Here is a 17,976-nt window from a genome sequence, read left to right on the forward strand (position 1 = left end):
CTACATTGTGCTACAATAACAAGTAAACCCTTAGTAGCTCCAAACACTAAAGATCTACTTCTTCACTGTTCCTAGGCGTTCTGCCCTTCATTAGCTCATTCAAGGATGTGGGCAGACAAGAGCCTGGCTTGCCTAGAATGGTTGCTTTGTAGGAGAATGGAACTTGGCGAATTACTCACTGGCTCTTAAAGGTTCCCACTTGCAAGTGACACCTGCCATGTTTGTTCACAATTCATTTTTAGAACAAATCACACATATCACACAGTGCCTCAGCTACCATACAGTTGTAGAGAGAATTAAAGGAAATTGAAATATTGGTAAACAGAATGATTAACTCCTGATCGAATCCTCCCATCATACCTAATATGTTTAGAAGAGAAAGTTGTTCAGTTAACAATAAATCCTTATTATGTCAAGCAGATGATTGCCTAGAGATGACTTTGGCTATTGTATACTGCTATGCCTCCTTCAGAGTCATGAGCTTCTAAGGAGAGTGAGTGATCCTGTCTGATTACTTAGAGCTGGAAATAATTCTAGGAACATGCTTATGAGTCCAGTTGTGCCACCATAACAAAATAGCATAGACTGAGTGGCTTGAGAAAAAGAAATTTATCTCCCAATTATTTAGTATGAAAGATCACTGCTTCCACTGAGGACTCACTTCTGGGGTTACTGTAGCCTCCTCTCAAGCCCTTTCCTTGTTTGTGCATACAAAGAGAATAAATAAACTCTGGAGTTTCTTTCTTTTTAAAAGGACACTAATCCTATCTGATAGGACCTGGTCTTATGACCTCACTTAACCTTAATTACTTCTTCCAAACACAGGTACACTGGAAGCTAGAATTTCATCATATATATATATATGTATATATATATATATATATATATATATATGCAGGAGGAATGACTACAAACATTTAGTCCATGAGAGCATGGCCTGGTTTCCTGTTTTGGGAATGAATGAATGAGCAAATAGTGCTAAGTAACCAAGAGTCTTCCCTAAGCCAGTTCTCCTTGAGCACTAGCATTTTTCCCCCCTCTTTTCTCCTCCATCTCGTAGATGAAGCTCTTTTGTACTTTCTCACTTACCTTTCTCAACCCTTCCTGGCCTCACCTAGATGCTTTCTCCTCTATTTTCCTCACATACTTGATACCTCCCTTCATAAGTGTATGGCTACATATAACTTTTTACACCTGAGACCATCTTCTACAGTGGGTGACATACAGATCAGGAGCTCATGGGGAAAAGGTGATTGACACCAGTCAGAGGGACCTGACTCATGCAAGTGCTCAAAATGTTTTGATCAAAGAGATAAATGAACCCATAAGGTCGTCAAGACTATATTCCCTTTAGAGATGTTAGTTGCGTGTGTGTGTGTGTGTGTGTGTGTGTGTGTGTGTGTTCCTGTGTCCTACATGCAACTTACTTGTAGCACTGGGCAGTCACTAACAAGCAGGAGAGGAGGCTCCAATACTCATGTTTGTCATGAAGACACATTCAAACCCAAAAAGTGGAGTGAGCTCAGTTTTGCCTGGCTCACCCTAATCTGACACCTGCAGCCTTCTTTCTCTTCCTTCAGTTTCTAAGTAGTTCTCAGGGAAGGCGGGAAGCACCCATTGCATCCCTGAAGGTTGGTATAGGGCATGCACATGGTAAGTGCTTGCCAAAGTTCGGTTGGATGACCATCAATCCACCAACCACCCCCCCTCAAAGTACATGGGCGCACTTTGAGAGACTCTAGGACTTCAGAGAGGAAATTATCATGGCATCATAGGAATCTTGGCTTAAGAAGCACTTTCATGTCACATTTGTGTGTGTGTGTGTGTGTGTGTGTGTGTGTGTGTGTGTGTGTGTGTGTGCTGGCGCTTGCATTCAGGGCCCAGGTGCTGTTCCTTAGCATTTTTTTTTTTTTTTGCTCAAAACTGGCACTCCATCACTTAAACCATGCTCCACTTCTGGTTTTTTGTTGGTAAATTGGAGATGAGCGATCTCATGGATTTTTCCTGCCTGGCCTAACTTGGAACAGAGATTCACACATCTCAGCCTCTTGGATAGCTACGATTATAGCTGGTGAGCCACAGGGCCTTGGCTCATGTCACCCATTCCTGACCCCAATTCCACACTGTGTCATTTCAACATTTTTGTATCCCGAAGTCCCATCCTCATAAAGCCTTGAGCCCTGGCACCAACCACCTTCTCCTTTGTGCCTCCGCAGCTCCTGGGGCCTTGCTGCTCCGTTGCAATTGCTTGCTTGTCTGCATTGGAGGTTATCTCCTTGTGAACCTCCAGCTCAGTTAATGTCAAGGCCTGGGCCTTTCTTTTCAGCATCCTTGGTGTGGAGGAAATGCCCAGTTCTGTCGCAGAGACACCTGTGGGCCCTTGGGATGGGTGCTCTAGGATGCAAGGGGACAGTGGGCAACACTTGAGGTGCGGATTGCAAGGATGGTGCACGGTGCGGGAGATAGGATCTCTACAGGAAGCAGGAGCTCCGGAAGCAGGGCGTTTTGTCCTAGCGGCCTGGTGAACCCTCCAGCAGGCGCAGGGCCTTGGCCGAGGCCGTGCACGTCGGGTCTGCGCGGTGCTGAAGCCCACGGCCTCTTCAGTCTATTTAGCAGGCTGTGAGATGTGTAAGTACATTATCTGCAAGGCTGGTAAAGAGCGTTTGGGGAGGATTTGTGGGTCTGTGGGAAGGACAAAGAAAAATGTTTTCTAATAAATTATTCACCATCTCACAATCCCTTTTGGGCAGATTGTGGCTCCGTTTGGCCCGCGCTGCTGGGGGTGGGGGGGACCCCTCTCTCCCTGGGCGTTCAGATGCGCGGTTTCTCACCTCCAGAGAGCAGCAGAGATCTCGGGCGGGCTGCTGCAGCTAATGGTAGCAATTAATAACTTGTCATCGTCCGGAGGATGAAAGCGAAGGCGCCCCAGCAGCAGGCGGGTCGTGGCGCGGCTCGCCAGCAAATGAGGTGCAGGTGTGGCCGCGCCCAGGCGCTGCGCCCCTGGCCCCGCTCTCCTGCGCCCCTGCAGCCGGGTAAATCACAGCTCGGGACACACGCTTGCAAACACTGAATTTCACCGTGTGAGCTCCGTGAACTTTGACAGGCCCAACTCACCTGAAGTGTTATGCTTCTTATCTGCTCTCTCTCTCTCTCTCTCTCTCTCTCTCTCTCTCTCTCTCTCTCTCTCTCTCTCTCTCTCTCTCTCTCTCTCTCTCTTTCTCTCTCTCACACACACACCTCTAATCCATCCATGCAGCTTGTGTCACACTCCCCCAGAACGTTACCCTCCTCGCCTTTACCCCACACAAGCTCTGTAGCTTTTGGAAGTGAGCATCCTAAATACAGGGCGAGTACCGCTGCGGCTGATTTCATCTACTCTCCATTCCTTGATGCAACTTGAGAACACAAAATCCTCTTTAGGGTTTCTTTCATGCACTAGCCAAACAAGAATCGCTTCTTTCCAGACAGTTCCAACCCAGATGCTTTTTTCCCTCCTTGTTTCCATTCCTGCAGGTCAGTTCTGCTTGAAATGAACCAAGTTTACAAATCTCTTCTGGTTTGTACACTCCTATTATGCATACAAGGTGATGCATTTATAACTGTCACACAAGTCAGGGTGATACAGCACTCTCATCTGACCCTATTCATTTAAATGGGTGCGTCCTGATGACATTGATTCATGTTATAAGTTATATCCATGCATTATAATCTTTATGTGTCATCCTACTGGTTATTTCTACTACAGCACGGCAGTGGGGGGGTGTGGAGGAGGAGAGACTGGGGTGATACAGCAAATGATAGTGAGAAGGATTTGAGAGTGCTTTGAGCAATATGAAGTCCATATAAACTCCAAAGCTTCCTAGATAAGTTTATTATGTGTCTGTATCCTGAGAGGAGGAAATTTACATGCAGAACGGTTCTGGGTGAGGTGTCTTTTGCTGTAAATATTCTGCTGACTAACTTATTAATATTTGGAGGATGTGTGCCTCCGATGCATATTGCACCAAACAAAAGGGGCAAGTAAACATGATTATGCATGCATGTAAGTCTTTATCAAGGTGGGGTTAATAATGTTTTAAAGCAGAACTATCTCTCATGAAAATAGCTGCTCTTAATAGCCTCTGTCTCTTTATTGTGCTTCTTACTGAAACATAAATCACTAATATGTTTGCAGCGGCAAAGTACTCTCTTTTTCCATTGTATTCACAGATTTAGTGGCATTTCAAATAGATAAACACAAGCAACATCTATCAACACTACAAAAAGGGCGCCTTAATCAAAGCTCCGGGTCCCGGGTCTCAGCATCTCCATTTACCTTGAGATAAATCCATTGGTGTGACCACCACTGCACCCGGTGACAAATCACCACAGCCGGCCGAGCAGCGCAAGGGCTTATTGGCCTTCCTTTAAGTGGTCTTACCCTTCAATGAAAAGGATGGGGCTTGTCAAGCAGGACCAGATTAAAGTTAGACAAAAAGAAATGATCTGTTATTAGAAAACTCCAATTGAGAATCACAAAACAGGAAAGAAATATGAATAAAAATTTCCAGGGGAAGACCATCTGATCCCAACAGAAATTAACTCCCATTATGGACATACGGTAATAGATGACCTGCAGTTGGAACTAATGAGGATTTCAGATTAAAGAGGTGTGGGAGTCGGCTAGGGGTGGGTCAGGAGGGGGGTGGGGCAATGTTAGCAAATGCAGAGTTTGGAAATAGCCTGGGTTCCTGGGCTAGGAGGTGGTGTTCAAGCAGGGTATGGAAATTACAAGCTCTCAGGATCAAGGCTGACTCGTGATTGCCTGGATGCCTCACAGAATGCTAACACTGGCAGGGACCTGAGGGGACAGACTGATCGACTTTTATTTGAGAGAAGGGAAAACTGAAGGCTAAATAAGAAGAGTGCCTCGCCCCAAGTCAGCAATGGTAGATGTTGTAGTTTGTATCCAAAATGCCCCCCAAAGACCCATGTGTTAAAGGCTTAGTCCCAACTTGGTGCTGTTGGGAAATGGTGAAAACTTTAAGATGTGGGATCTCATCAGAGCTCTTGCACTCACTGGGAGTGTGGCATTGACGGAAATAAGGGACCTGGCCACTTCCTCAACTTCCTTTTGTGTTCCCATGATGAAGCTCAAGGTCTTGCTCTGCCACATGCTCCTGCCATCACGTGACACTGTAGGCATCAGACAATAGGCCTACCCATCAGGAAACTTCTAAGGTGGTGTGCCACAATAAACCTTTGTCTTTTAAAGTTTACTGTCTTGGAGGCTTGTTATGGTAATGGATAAATGGACACAATAAGGCTGAAGAGAGAATTGAAATGATCTCTCTGCTTCTAACTCATTGGTGTCTCCACTATTTGATCTGATCTGGAAGATGACCTTGTCCTGCATCTGGATCTAAGGAACTTAGCTGTCGTCTCATTAAAAAGGAGTCACGCATTAAAGCATAGTGCTTCTATAGGCAGCAGTAGCTAATGCTTTCATAATAGGCACTGTCTGTGCATTCTCACGCAATCTACACATAGCTTCTACTATCATCGTCGTTATCATCCATCATCACCGTTGGGTTAGTCCATATACTGAGACTTCAGGAATATAAACAATTTGTCCAAGATTGAATAATAAATGAAGGTACAAGTTTGCCTTGTGAATATATGTTTACAACCACTATGCTATATTGCTAGACAAAGACTTACGTTTCTTTTGGGAAACCTTGGGCAAACAAGTAAAACGTAGTGAGCAAATGTTAGTGATAGGGATCTACAAAAGGAATGAGGACTTGGATGCTCAGATGAGACATATTGGGCAGAGTTCTGATATAAATGAATAAATATGTTGATTCTCCCCCAAGAAAAGGACTTGAAAGGCTACCAAGGGTTTCATGATCAATATACATTAAAAAAAATTATAAGATCCACAGCGTAAGTATTCATAAAGAAGATAGGCCAGCAGAGTAGAATGTGTTTGGAAGCCTATGGCCCTGGGTTTATATCCTAAGTCCTGCCATTTCTAGTCCTATGGTCATTTCATTTTAGTCATTTTATACATCTAAATTTTGAGCATGTAATATAAACTCTATGTCTCAGTTTCCCTCCACCCTCACACTAGGGTTTGAACTCAGGATTTTGCACTTGCTTATCAGGTACTAATCATGTCAGTTATACCAACCAGCCCTTTATCGCTACAATTGTACTTTTTGTAGTATCACATATTTTTGCCTAGAGCCTATCTCAGGCCTCAGTCCATCTGCCCATGGCCTCCCACTTACCTGAGAACACAGGCATGTGCTTAGCTGATTTGTTGAGGTAGGCTTTTGGTTGTCTTAGGACCATGACCCTGATGACCTCTGCCTCTTGAGTACTTGGGATTATAGGAATGCACCATCATCCTTGGTTCTTCTCACTTGTTAAGACAAGAATATACTTTCCACCTCCCAGGGCAGTTGTGAGAATTCAATATGATGATAAATGTGGCAAAGGAAGCACTTGGCTGGTAGTAGCCTGTCTACGGGCACTGAGAGAAGTCCTCTGAGCTAACCATATACTTTCCTTGTACACTACCTGAGCAACAGCTGAGCCAAGTGAAAATTTCTGGCTCAGAGATGCTGAATGGACCATGTCTTGTCCATAGGCTGTCCAATGTCCAATGATCTGGGTATTCAAGCCTCCACAATGATAAGCAATAAAGCATTTGGAGATTGCCAGGGGTCTCCCTGCTTTGTTTCAGAACCCTTGTTAGACAATAGTCTCAAACAGAAAATAAGGTTAGATATCTAGATTAATGGAAAGAAACAAATAGCAAGAGACATAGATAAGGAAATAAACACAAAAGGAATCTCAATTTCCATATTGAAGGAAGCTAGACCAACATATTCCAATCCAGCTAGTTAACAGACTTGTTGGCTGTGTTGACTTAGGAAGATATAGAATATTATCTGACCCCATTGCATTTCTGCAGGGGTTAAGTATGGGGAAACAAGTTCAAGGACAAAGTTGGTCATTGCTACATTTTACTCTTTTACTTTCAGATTACTTAAGAAGGCCATTTTGTCAGGGGGTTATTTTCTCATTATTTACACGAAGAAGCTAGGTGAAATCATGTCTTACATTCATTCTAACCTTAGAAATGTAGCTAACAGTATCGGAAAATGAACTGTATGCTAATTGCCAGTGCCTTCCCATTAGCTTAATCAACAATGTAGGTGGTTATTCTTTTTATGCAGCTTGATCAAGTTTTAAATGAAAATTTTAAATACGTCCAATATTCTAATATCTAAAATGCTCCAATCATGTAGGGCCTATTTCATTTTGATTTAAATCATTAGGACTGCAAGGCAACAGTGATAGATAATTATAGGCAAGAGTATTGATATATTTCACATTTGTGTTTATATCTACTTACTGCCTTCTTGATAAACTTCAATTAATATGCTTCCAAGACTCCAAATGTAATTTTCTGATTAAACATAAACAAGACACTCACCAGCAACTCATTAATTTTACATGGATTGAATTTTAGTGTTTTGTTATGCAGTTAAATGTGAAAAGCAGGGGATCCAATAATCATTTTATATTTAATATGAATAGATATGGGTTTTTTCATTCCATTCAAACCAAATGCCTAAAACATAAATAAGGTGGTGGCTGAATTCTGTAGCTTCAGAATTTGCACATTTAATGGGAAACAATTTCAAAGCCTCTGTTGGCCATTGGAAAGGCAGTTCCATTCTGCTTTTTCCACGGAGCCAAATCTTTCTGAGAACAATGCTTATTATTGATAGGTTTAAAGCCCCTCAGGTGCTTGCCCGTGGTGTGCATTGCTGTCACTCTGTCTTCCAAGCAGTAGGGAAGCAGTGATGGATAACGCAGAGAATAATACATGATTCCTGATTGAATGCAAAGCTATAACTCAGTCTTGGGACGTGCTGACGTCACAGAGCATGAGAACACAGCCCAAGAAGTTTAAACAACATGCAAGTCTTCCTAGTATTTCAGTTTGGAATTGGTGGATCCTGCCATGCATGCCAATCCTCCCCCAGTGAGTTTAAAGGAGAAAGGCCCCGGAGGATATAATCTCTCAGGTGGAGGGTCTTGTCCCCCAGGAAGGCAAGGGGAGAGAGAGGGGGAGAGGGAGAGGGAGAGGGAGAGAGGGGGGGGAGAATTGCTGATTCCTGTCTGTTTTGCTTTTTACTTTAGTTTGCAAAAAAAAAAATGTAGTGAAAATTCTCCGATGTGGACAATAGAACTTTTACTCGCACCACTTCTCACCCAACATGTCTGAAATTGCTCTGCCAGGCAGTATTGCTTGAAGGTATGTTTAAAAAAAAAATAGACGACCAGGAGTTTGGCCTAGTGGTAGAGTGCTTGCCTAGCATGCACGAAGACCCGAGTTTGATTCCTCAGTATCATATGCATGGAAAAAGCTGGAAGTGGTGCTGTGACTCAAGTGGTAGAGCTATTGCCTTGAAAAAAGTCCAAGGACAGTGCTCAAGCCCTGAGTTCAAGCCCCACAACTGGCAAAAAAAAAAAAAATAGAGCTTCCCAAGACTTTCAAGCCCTGGAGATTCGCACTCAAGGGATCCAGGGTGGGTCTGAGGATATGGGTCCTCCAAGAGTCCCCACACCAATTCATTCACTCTCATCCCAGGATTTTTTCTGTACTTGAATGCAACTCAGAAATTGAACTTATATCTCTTGCTCCTCAGTTAAACCACTATATATAAACATATATACATATATATATATTGCTCAGTCTTTTGTGTATATATTATGTGTATACACACACAAAGGACTAAGCACATAGTAAGTCTCAATAAATGAACCTCTCTCTGTTTCTCTCTCTCTGTCTGTCTGTCTGTCTGTCTCAAGTCTCATTATCTATCTGAAACTTCTTACAACTCCAGTGTAACCATTCAGGAACAGGTCAGACCCCCTATTCCCTCTAGTTATCCCTTAAATACAATGTGTTGACTGGCTGACTCTGGCAGAGGTAGGCTGTCCTGACAGCTGTGGATCTGTTTCTTCCCTGACTTTGTTTGAAGATCAAACTTACCTCAAGCCATGTGGGTAGAAAGGGCTGATTCTCCTTCCAGGCTTGAGCTACCCAGACCAGGCCTCTCATAATCCACTAAGCCTTCTAAAGCTCAATAATCAAAAGAAGGCTGTCTTTTCAATCTTTTTGGCATGCTTATTCACTTACTCCTCCCAATATCCTGATAGATTGTTTTATCATCTCTATGTTACTGATGAGGAAAAAGGAATATACAAAGATGCTCAGGATGGAATCATTTACTTTCTTCTCCTAATTAGGCAAATCTCGTAGGAGAGGAAATGTTTCATCTTCGTGGTACTTAAGTGTAAACCAGGACTATATGCCCAGGAAGGAGGCACTCTTCCACTAAGATCACAAAAGCCCTTTCTGCTTTTGTTATTTTTCCTCCTGAGTAGTTTCAGGCAGGCTGTGAGCAGAATCCTCAGATCTCTGCCTCCTGAGTAACTAGGATTCCAGTCATGAGCCACTGGTGCCCAGCTACCATTCTACTTTCTGTCTCTAGTATTTGACCTCTCTAGGTACCGCCTAGAACTGGAAATACTTGATGTGGATCTGTGCTGGGCTTTGTAGGGTGTTAGGTATTTTCCCTGCCAAGCAAAAAAAAAAAAAAAAACCAAACAAATAAAAAGTATAAGACTCCTACTCTGCTTTGTAAATTTAAAAGTGGGAGGTTAGAAGAGGGAACAATTAAAATGCTTAGAAAATTTTACATTCCCTTAGGACATTTTCCATTGTGAAAAAAATATTACAGATAAAGAGAAGGAGGAGGAAAAAGAGGGGAGGAGAAAGAGGAGGAATAAAACAGCACAGCCTCAGTAAGAAAAGCAGAATAATTCTTGGTTATCAGTTCCTCTTTAGGACTATTTTTAGTAAAATGGGAAGAAATCAGCGTTGAGCTCAATTGAAAATATGTCTGGCATTAATTCATTGTTAATTGACCAGGATGAGTAAAAAGATGGCTACTTCCAAGGCCTCTCTAATGGAACTATTAGTGAATTTTCAGGTCAACTAACTCCTGTCACTGCCTGACAAGGGAAATGGCAATCATTTGCCATTAGCAAATCTCTCCACTGTTCTTGAAAATAGGAGTCAGTTGTCATGGGCTGTCAGGTTCTAGGTCTCTACTCTGTGTAATTCCTTACCCTACACTCTCCCCTGCAGAGATCCCCAACCTCATTTGAGTGACCTCAAGCTAGCCTTGAAGGTATGTAGGATTTGCTATATCTAAAAAATACAGTACTCCACTGACCATTTTGGAAACCAAAGCTTAACTTGCTTGAGGGTATGTAGGGGAAAACAAAAGGCAATTTCAAACCTGGGTGTGTCTCAACAGATACCACTCCCTAAGTCCGTCCGTCCTTCCTTCCTTCCTTCCTTCCGTCCTTCCTTCCTTCCTTCCTTTCTTCCTTTCTCTCTCTCCCTCCCTCCCTCCTCTGCCCCCTCCTCCTGTCTCTTTCCCTCCCCCTAACCCCCTTTTCTACAGTTTTCAGAGCTTAGCCTCCTGAGTAGTTAGGATTACAGGCATGAGCCATAGGCAACTTTCTTTTTGACTCATAATCTTTTCAACTTCCATCATAGTTTGAGCAGCATCTGCACATACGTTACTCTTTAGTATTCCTTAGAGAGGATTCCCTATAGAGACATGGAAGGTGACAGATAAATATTTGTTGATGACCAATGACCTATTACTTATCATTAGACACAAGCACTCAGAAGAGGTTCTTTCTACTTGCTTAGCAATTATGTGTCTTTCTTTAGCAAACTCTTTAGAGCAAATGCTTTTGTGGTGTGTCTTGAGCAGATTCCAGGGAAGAAAAAGGCAAAGTGGGATAATGACAGTGACAGTTATCCCATCTCTGGTATCTATCAGCCAATTCCTCACTGCCAAAGTAAAGCAAGGGATTAAATCAACTCTGTACTCTGGATCAACTTGAATACAATAAACTAGTAGCAAATGTTTATCCAATATTTACGTACAAGGATGGCATCACATAGCAATCTTCAAAGCATTTTTGTAACTATTTCTCTCAACTGCCATGAAGGATTAGTATTATGTTCACTTTAAAGGTTGAAAAAGTTAAAACTAGAAATGTGTTCAAAAGGGTTGGAGTGTAGCTTAGTAGCAAAGCGTTTGCTTAGCAAGTGCAATGCCCTGGATTTGATCCCCAGCACCAAAAAGTAAAAGACCCAAAAATACAATTTTAAAAAAGAAATGTGTTCAAAATAACTACTACCTAATAGAATCAAGCATGAGGATGCAAAGATCCCAAGTCCACACCTTAAGTTCCTGCCAATTCACCAGGCTATTCTTTGAGGCAGAAAACACTTTTTAAGTTTATGGTATTTTCTGTGGAACTCAGAATGATGCCAACAGTAAGGAGTCATGTTTGTTGAATGAATGAAATTTGATATGGAGATTAAAAACTCCTTTTTCATATCTATGTTTAAGTCTTCTATTCATCCATCAACTTTTATCCATTTCATTTGTATCAGGTATATTGAGTTCCTATAATTGTCTGACATGGTACTTAGGACTAAAAATATTAAAAAATGAGTGAGAGTTGCTTCTCCTTAAAAAGTAGATGCTTGGCCGGGAGTTTGGCCTAGTGGTAGAGTGCTTGCCTAGCATGCACAAAGACCCAGGTTCGATTCCTCGGTACCATATACATAGAAAATAAAAAGCTGGAAGTGGTGCTGAGGCTCAAGTGGTAGAGTGTTAAGCCTTGAGAATGTCTAAGGACAGTGCTCAGGCCCTGAATCCAAGCCCAGGACTAGCAAAAAAAAAAAAAAAAAAAAGTAGATGCTTAACATATCTTTTTACATAATGAACGACCTACAGAAAGCTCAGAATCTCAGCTAGCTCAGGAATATGACTAAAGTAATATTTAACCACATTTTCCTATCTCTCACATAACCACATTAACCTATTATCCACATTTTGACCTATGGGAAATCTGAAAATAAGTGGAATATTTTATTAACACATCATAGTTTGCTATTTTTATGGCCTACAATATGATGCTTTGATATATGTATTCATTGTGTATGATTAAATCAAGGTAGTTAATATATATTTCATTTTAAATATTTATCATTTCTTTGTGAGAACATCCAAAATCTTCTCTTCTAGCTATCTAAAATATACAAATCAATGGATCAGTAGAATTTAATGATGCTGCTATAGTGGTAGTTGGATTCAAAACCTAGGTTACCAATTTTAAATATGCAGTTAGTGCACCTGTCAAAAGCAGCTGTGATAGAACAGGAAAGTCCTGTCTACAGCCAGAAAATCTAATGAGATTCCCAGCCTTGGACATACAAGTAGCTATGAGCCTTAGGAAGCTACTTAGCCTCAGTGTTCTGCATAAGAAACGATAGTTCTGGTATCTGCCATACTGGCTTCAGGAGGATTGTAGGCAGTATTTACTGAGGATTGTTGTTGTTGTGCCTCTATATCTAGACTCTGGGCCAGAGAAGAAGGCCAGGACAGCCAGAGATATTTAAATTTAAAAAAATCCCCACAAGTTCCAGTAAAAACATCACCATACTCCTACACATTTCAACACAAGACCAGATGCTCAATGGCAGGTATGTGTAGAATGAGAGCAACAGCAATATAACAGTAATAAACATTTTACGTGCCCACCGCTACTGTAACAGGAAAATCTAATGTAAATGGCTTGCAGTGCCTTCATGGGGCATGCTGTGGCTAGGCCTTTCACATGTGCCTTGCATACGGCATTCATAAGCACAGTATAAAAGATGGAAATACAATAAAATCCATTCTCCTTTACCTTTCTGGGGGATTGGTGTGAGGAAATATTGCAAATGGTGGATACATGTAAATGGAGAGATGATTTGTAAATGACTTTTTACGTAGTTTGTTTCATTGCAATGGCCTTAATAAGAACCAAAGATGGTGCCTACATGAATGAAAGTGGCTATGCTGTGATTTCTGTTTCGGAATAACACCTCACAATTATATAGTGCTATAAAGATGCATTACAGCACTAGCCATGCTTCTCTTCCAGGCTTGTGTATATCTGCAACTGACTAAACTTCTGCTCAAAGCCTAATCCAAAGGTGTAGTATATAGAAACTCATTGATGCATCATACCCACCCTGTTTTCCCCTAGCTTTCCTATGTAAAAGAGCTGTCATGTTATCTCCATGTTATTCCTTTGCCAGTCTCAATTTACTTGGGGAGAAGAAGGGTCCTCTTGATAATTCCACCCTCAAAAGGCAGGTGTAAAGACTGAGGAAGCATCTGACCCATTCCTGGCATGGAGAGCCATCCTAACTAAAAGTAGTTTGAGATGTAATACACGTGTTTGCTTGTTCCTCTTCACAGCTGGTGCTAAGAGGACCCAAGAAGTTAAGAAAAGCCATAGGTTCCATGGCTCCCTAGAAACTTGTGGAAGAAACTGGCATTATAGTGATGAGAACCTCAGAAAATGCATCATGGGGGAAAATGGAGATTCCTGTGATATTGGCTTTGTGTAGAAAGCCCAAAATAGAATCCAGCTTACTGGTTAGATAATTTTAAGATAGTGGCTTGTCAGTCCCCATTTCCAGGGTATAATATTCATAATGTATTAGTTTTGCTTCATTTACACATTTATTCCTTTTCTATCCATTTCTTTTGATCTACATGTATGATGATGAACTGTAGGGAAGCACCTCTGAGTTCCAGAACTACCACTCTCCACTGTGGTGAGGAGCTTAGCTCAGGGCTGCTGGGGGCTTGGGCACATCATCTATCCAAGGCCCCCTCAATTTGCTGTGCTATTTTTCTCTCCCTTTCCACTATTTTCCCAGGTTCCTAAGAAACACCTGCATTCTTTTTTCATATATATTTTATTGTAATTAATAGAAGGGTTACATTATATTTACCAGATCGAAGGTGCATTACATCACAAACATTGATACCCTTTCTCATGTCTTGGTCCCTATTTCCCCCTCCCCACCCCTGCTCCTCATCTTGTTTTCCCCCCTCCCTATCCCATTTCAAATAACCAAATACGCATATATACAATATATCAGATAACAAGGTGAAATACTGTAACAATATGAGATAACCAAGGGACAGCAAAAGAGATGAGAGATAACATAGTACATTAAGGACAATAATTACTCATTATATGGCTTTTGTTTCTATATCCTGAAGGTCCTTTTGTTTAGCATCATACTATATGGCCTTAATGGAAATACCTGCATTCTTATTGTCTCTCTTTATTTAGCCTGTAACTCTCTCCTTGGTCTGTTTATTTGTGGACATATTTTCTCCTGAGCTAGAAAAGTCTTTATCACTCTCTCTAACCATTCAATAAGACTTTACAAAACATAGAAAAGGGGAATTCTTTTAGACTCTGAACAGAAGTTGGTTACATTTGAGACAGCACTGGTAAGCAGGAGAACATTTCATTCTCAAGAGTTTCTGGGCACAGCTGACCCATGGGCAAAGGATGCCCAAGTGCTCATCTTAGCTGAGTCACGCCTTTAGTGTGATTTCACTAGCAAGAATAAAAAGAACAACCAAAAAAAAAATCAATATTCCTTTGTGTAGGTTAGGAAAGTGCTGCAGCTATTGAGGCCATTAAAGAGCAATGGCTACAAATAAAAACCAATATCTCCCATCATTAGTAGTAAAGTTGCTGTTGAGTTTTATATGTCTCATCAGAAGACACACATAAATTTTCAGATATGGAAAAGGTGGAAAATATGGCGACTCCCAAATCTTGAACACAGAAAATTGAAATGTCCTAATTTTAAATGTTAATAAAATGTTTCTAATAACAGAAAAGTTTTGTGTGGGCTTTTTAAAGGAGAAAATGACCTATAGCCTTTTAATAAATTATGATGGTGATGATCACAATAATGATTTCAACTAGAAATGCAATTTTTGAATGGCCACATTGCCAATTTCAGGTGGCTCTAATTCCATCTCTATGCCATGATCCATAATTGGATAACTTGAGTGAATGAGTGTATGTACCTCTTTCTCACTTTCCTTCCCTCCATTCTTTCTCAAATGTTTACTGAATTGTTTAGGATGTCTTAACCACTGTACTAAGTTCTAAGAATGCAGATAAGATACCATTGTCTTTCTGTTTCAAATCCTCAAACTGACCTTTGCTTTTAGAGTAAATACCATCCACCCCCGCCTTCCTCTCCAGCTTCATCTCTCTCCACTTCTGCTCCTAGAGCCACACTTATCTGGGAGTTTACATTTCTCCTACCCACTCTACTTCCTCCTCCCCAAATCTGTAGTATTTCTTACACACACACACACACACACACACACACACACACACACACACACACACACACTTCCCTCTAAATCTACAACCTGAAAATACCCTTGGCCAGGCCTAACTCCTATTCAATCTTACGGTTGTTACTCCAATAACATAGCTCTATCCCCACTCTAGATGCTTTTGGGACTTCAGTCAATTGCCTGGGTAGATATGGTCATGTCTTGCTTAATTCCTGTCTCCTGTTCTGAATTATAAATGTCATGAAGGCAGGGATTGGTTTGTACATTCATACATTTCAGCATCACGTTGAACAAACACATGGTATAGAATGCCCTGGCACCATGGCATGTGAAATGTCAGGTTCAAAATGGAGCCTTAGCGATTCCAAGGATAAACTTGATCCAACCTCAAGATTTCACCTCCATCTACTCCTATAAAAGAAGAGGAGGGGGTTGGGAGTTTGGCCTAGTGGTAGAGTGCTTGCCTAGCATGCACGAAGACCTGGGTTCGATTCCTCGGTAGCCCACATACATAGCAAAAAGCCAGAAGTGGTGCTGAGGCTCAAGTGGTAGAGTGCTAGCCTTGAGAAAGTCCAAGGACAGTGCTCAGGCCCTGAGCTCAAGCCCAGGACTGGCAAAAAAAAAAAAAAAAAAAAAAAAGAAGAGGAGGAGGTCAGGCATTGGTAGCTCACACCTGTAATCCTTGCTACTCAGGAGGCTGAGATCTGAGGATGGTAGTTCAAAACCAGCTCAGGCACAGAAGTTTATGTGACTCTTATCTCCAATTCCAGAAAATGGGAAGTGCCACTGTGGCTCAAGTGGTAAAGTGCTAGCCTCGAGCTGAAGAGCTCAGGGACACTCCCAGACCCAGAATTTAAGCCTCACAATTGACCAAAAAACAAAAAAGAGGAGGAGGATGTAATTTTCTTTATTTATCAGCCTATTTCCAAGAGCAGTTTTAGGTTTATACCAATGTTAAATATATTGTCTCTATCAGTCTTTCATATGCACACACACATGCACACCAGAGTAGAGCACTTGATACAAGCAGTGAACCCATGTTGACACTTCAATACTCCAAGTCTACAGTTAACAATAAGGTTTATTCTAGGTAGCATCCCTTCCATGGGTTCTTCTAAATCTCTAATGACATATATCTGCTATTATAGTGCCATATAGAACAGTTCTCTATTATTTATCCTTTTTCCAACTAACTCCTAGAAACCACATTTTTGATAGCCCTGGGGCTTGAACTCAGGGCCTGGGCACTGTCCTTAGGCTTTCTCAATACTAGTGCTCTCACACTTGAGTACCAAGGAATGGAACCCAGGGCCTTGTACATGCAAAGAAGGCACTCTACCACTAGGCCTCACTGCCAGCCCCACCACTGGTTTTCTTGCCTTTTCCAGACTGTCATGAAATTGGAATTGAGGAATATATAGACTTTTCAGATTGGTTCCTCATACCTTTAATTTGCATTTTAGATTCCTATATGTCTTAACATGGCCTTTTAGGGAGAAAAGTAGGATCCTTTCCTTATCTCCCAAAGGTTTGTGACAAACATTCTTTAACAAAAGACAGATTAACAAGGGGAAAATATAATGGATTTATTTAACCATTGTTTTCTATAACATGTAAGCCTTCTGCAATAAAACCCCCAAAAAGACCCAGAAAAAAAAAAACCTGGCTATTTTTAGGGTCAGGTTTGGTGAAGGATGAATATTTGTGCACAAGTATGACTGTACAGAAATGGGTATGGGGTAACAGAAGAAAATAGAGTAGTACTTAAGTAGGCCTGTGTATTTAGATTTTCCTGGTATAACATTCCACCCTCTCCTGGGGCAGGCCACTTATCACTAGAGAAGAGGTAGGAGATCTAAGAGATCATTCTGCCTTTGTAATTTCCTCAGTTTCTACCAGTTTGAAATGCTCAATATTCCAAGAAGGCCTATTTGGGGATATTTTATTCTGAGCCTCATGAGCTTCAAAGCTCCATTCTGCTTAGCATTGAAGTATGGGTCATGGTTTACCTACCCATTCACCTCCCCAAGGCCAGCTTGGCTGCTCCCAAGCTTAGGTAATGATGAATCAAGCTTATACAAGTTTTTTTTGTTGGGGTATAATATCTTTATGTGAGTTTTTAACTTATTTGGTTTAATAGCAAGGTATGCAGCTGGGATTTTATGGGGAGAAGCTGTTTAGTTTTAGAAGAAGCCACCAAATTGTCTTTCAAAGTGGCAGTATCATTTTGCATTCCTCCTAGCAATGAGAGAGAGTTCCTGTTGCTTCACATCCACACCCCTCTTTGGTGGTGTCAGTGTTTTGGATTTTGGCTGTTTTAATAATGTGCAATGTTAGCTTGTTGCTGTAACCCAGGATAACCTGAAGGAGTGATGTTGAACATCTTTTGTTTCTTTGCGAGATGTGTATGTATAATCTTTGGTGAGGTTTTTGTTTAGGTCTTTGCCTGTTTGTGTGTGTGTGTGTGTGTGTGTGTGTGTGTGTGTGTGTGTGTGCACGCGTGTGCACGCATCAATACTGGGACTTGAACTCAGGGCCTTGTAGTCCTGCTTGGCTTTTTCACTCACACTGGTACTCTATCACCTAAGTTATGCCTCTACTTCCAGCATTTTCCTAGTGAACTAGAGATCGTGTCTTGGACTTC

This window comes from Megascapheus bottae, chromosome 6 (genome assembly GCF_031878675.1).
Source record: "Megascapheus bottae isolate mThoBot1 chromosome 6, mThoBot2.hap1, whole genome shotgun sequence".
In the NCBI taxonomy this organism is placed as follows: domain Eukaryota; kingdom Metazoa; phylum Chordata; class Mammalia; order Rodentia; family Geomyidae; genus Megascapheus; species Megascapheus bottae.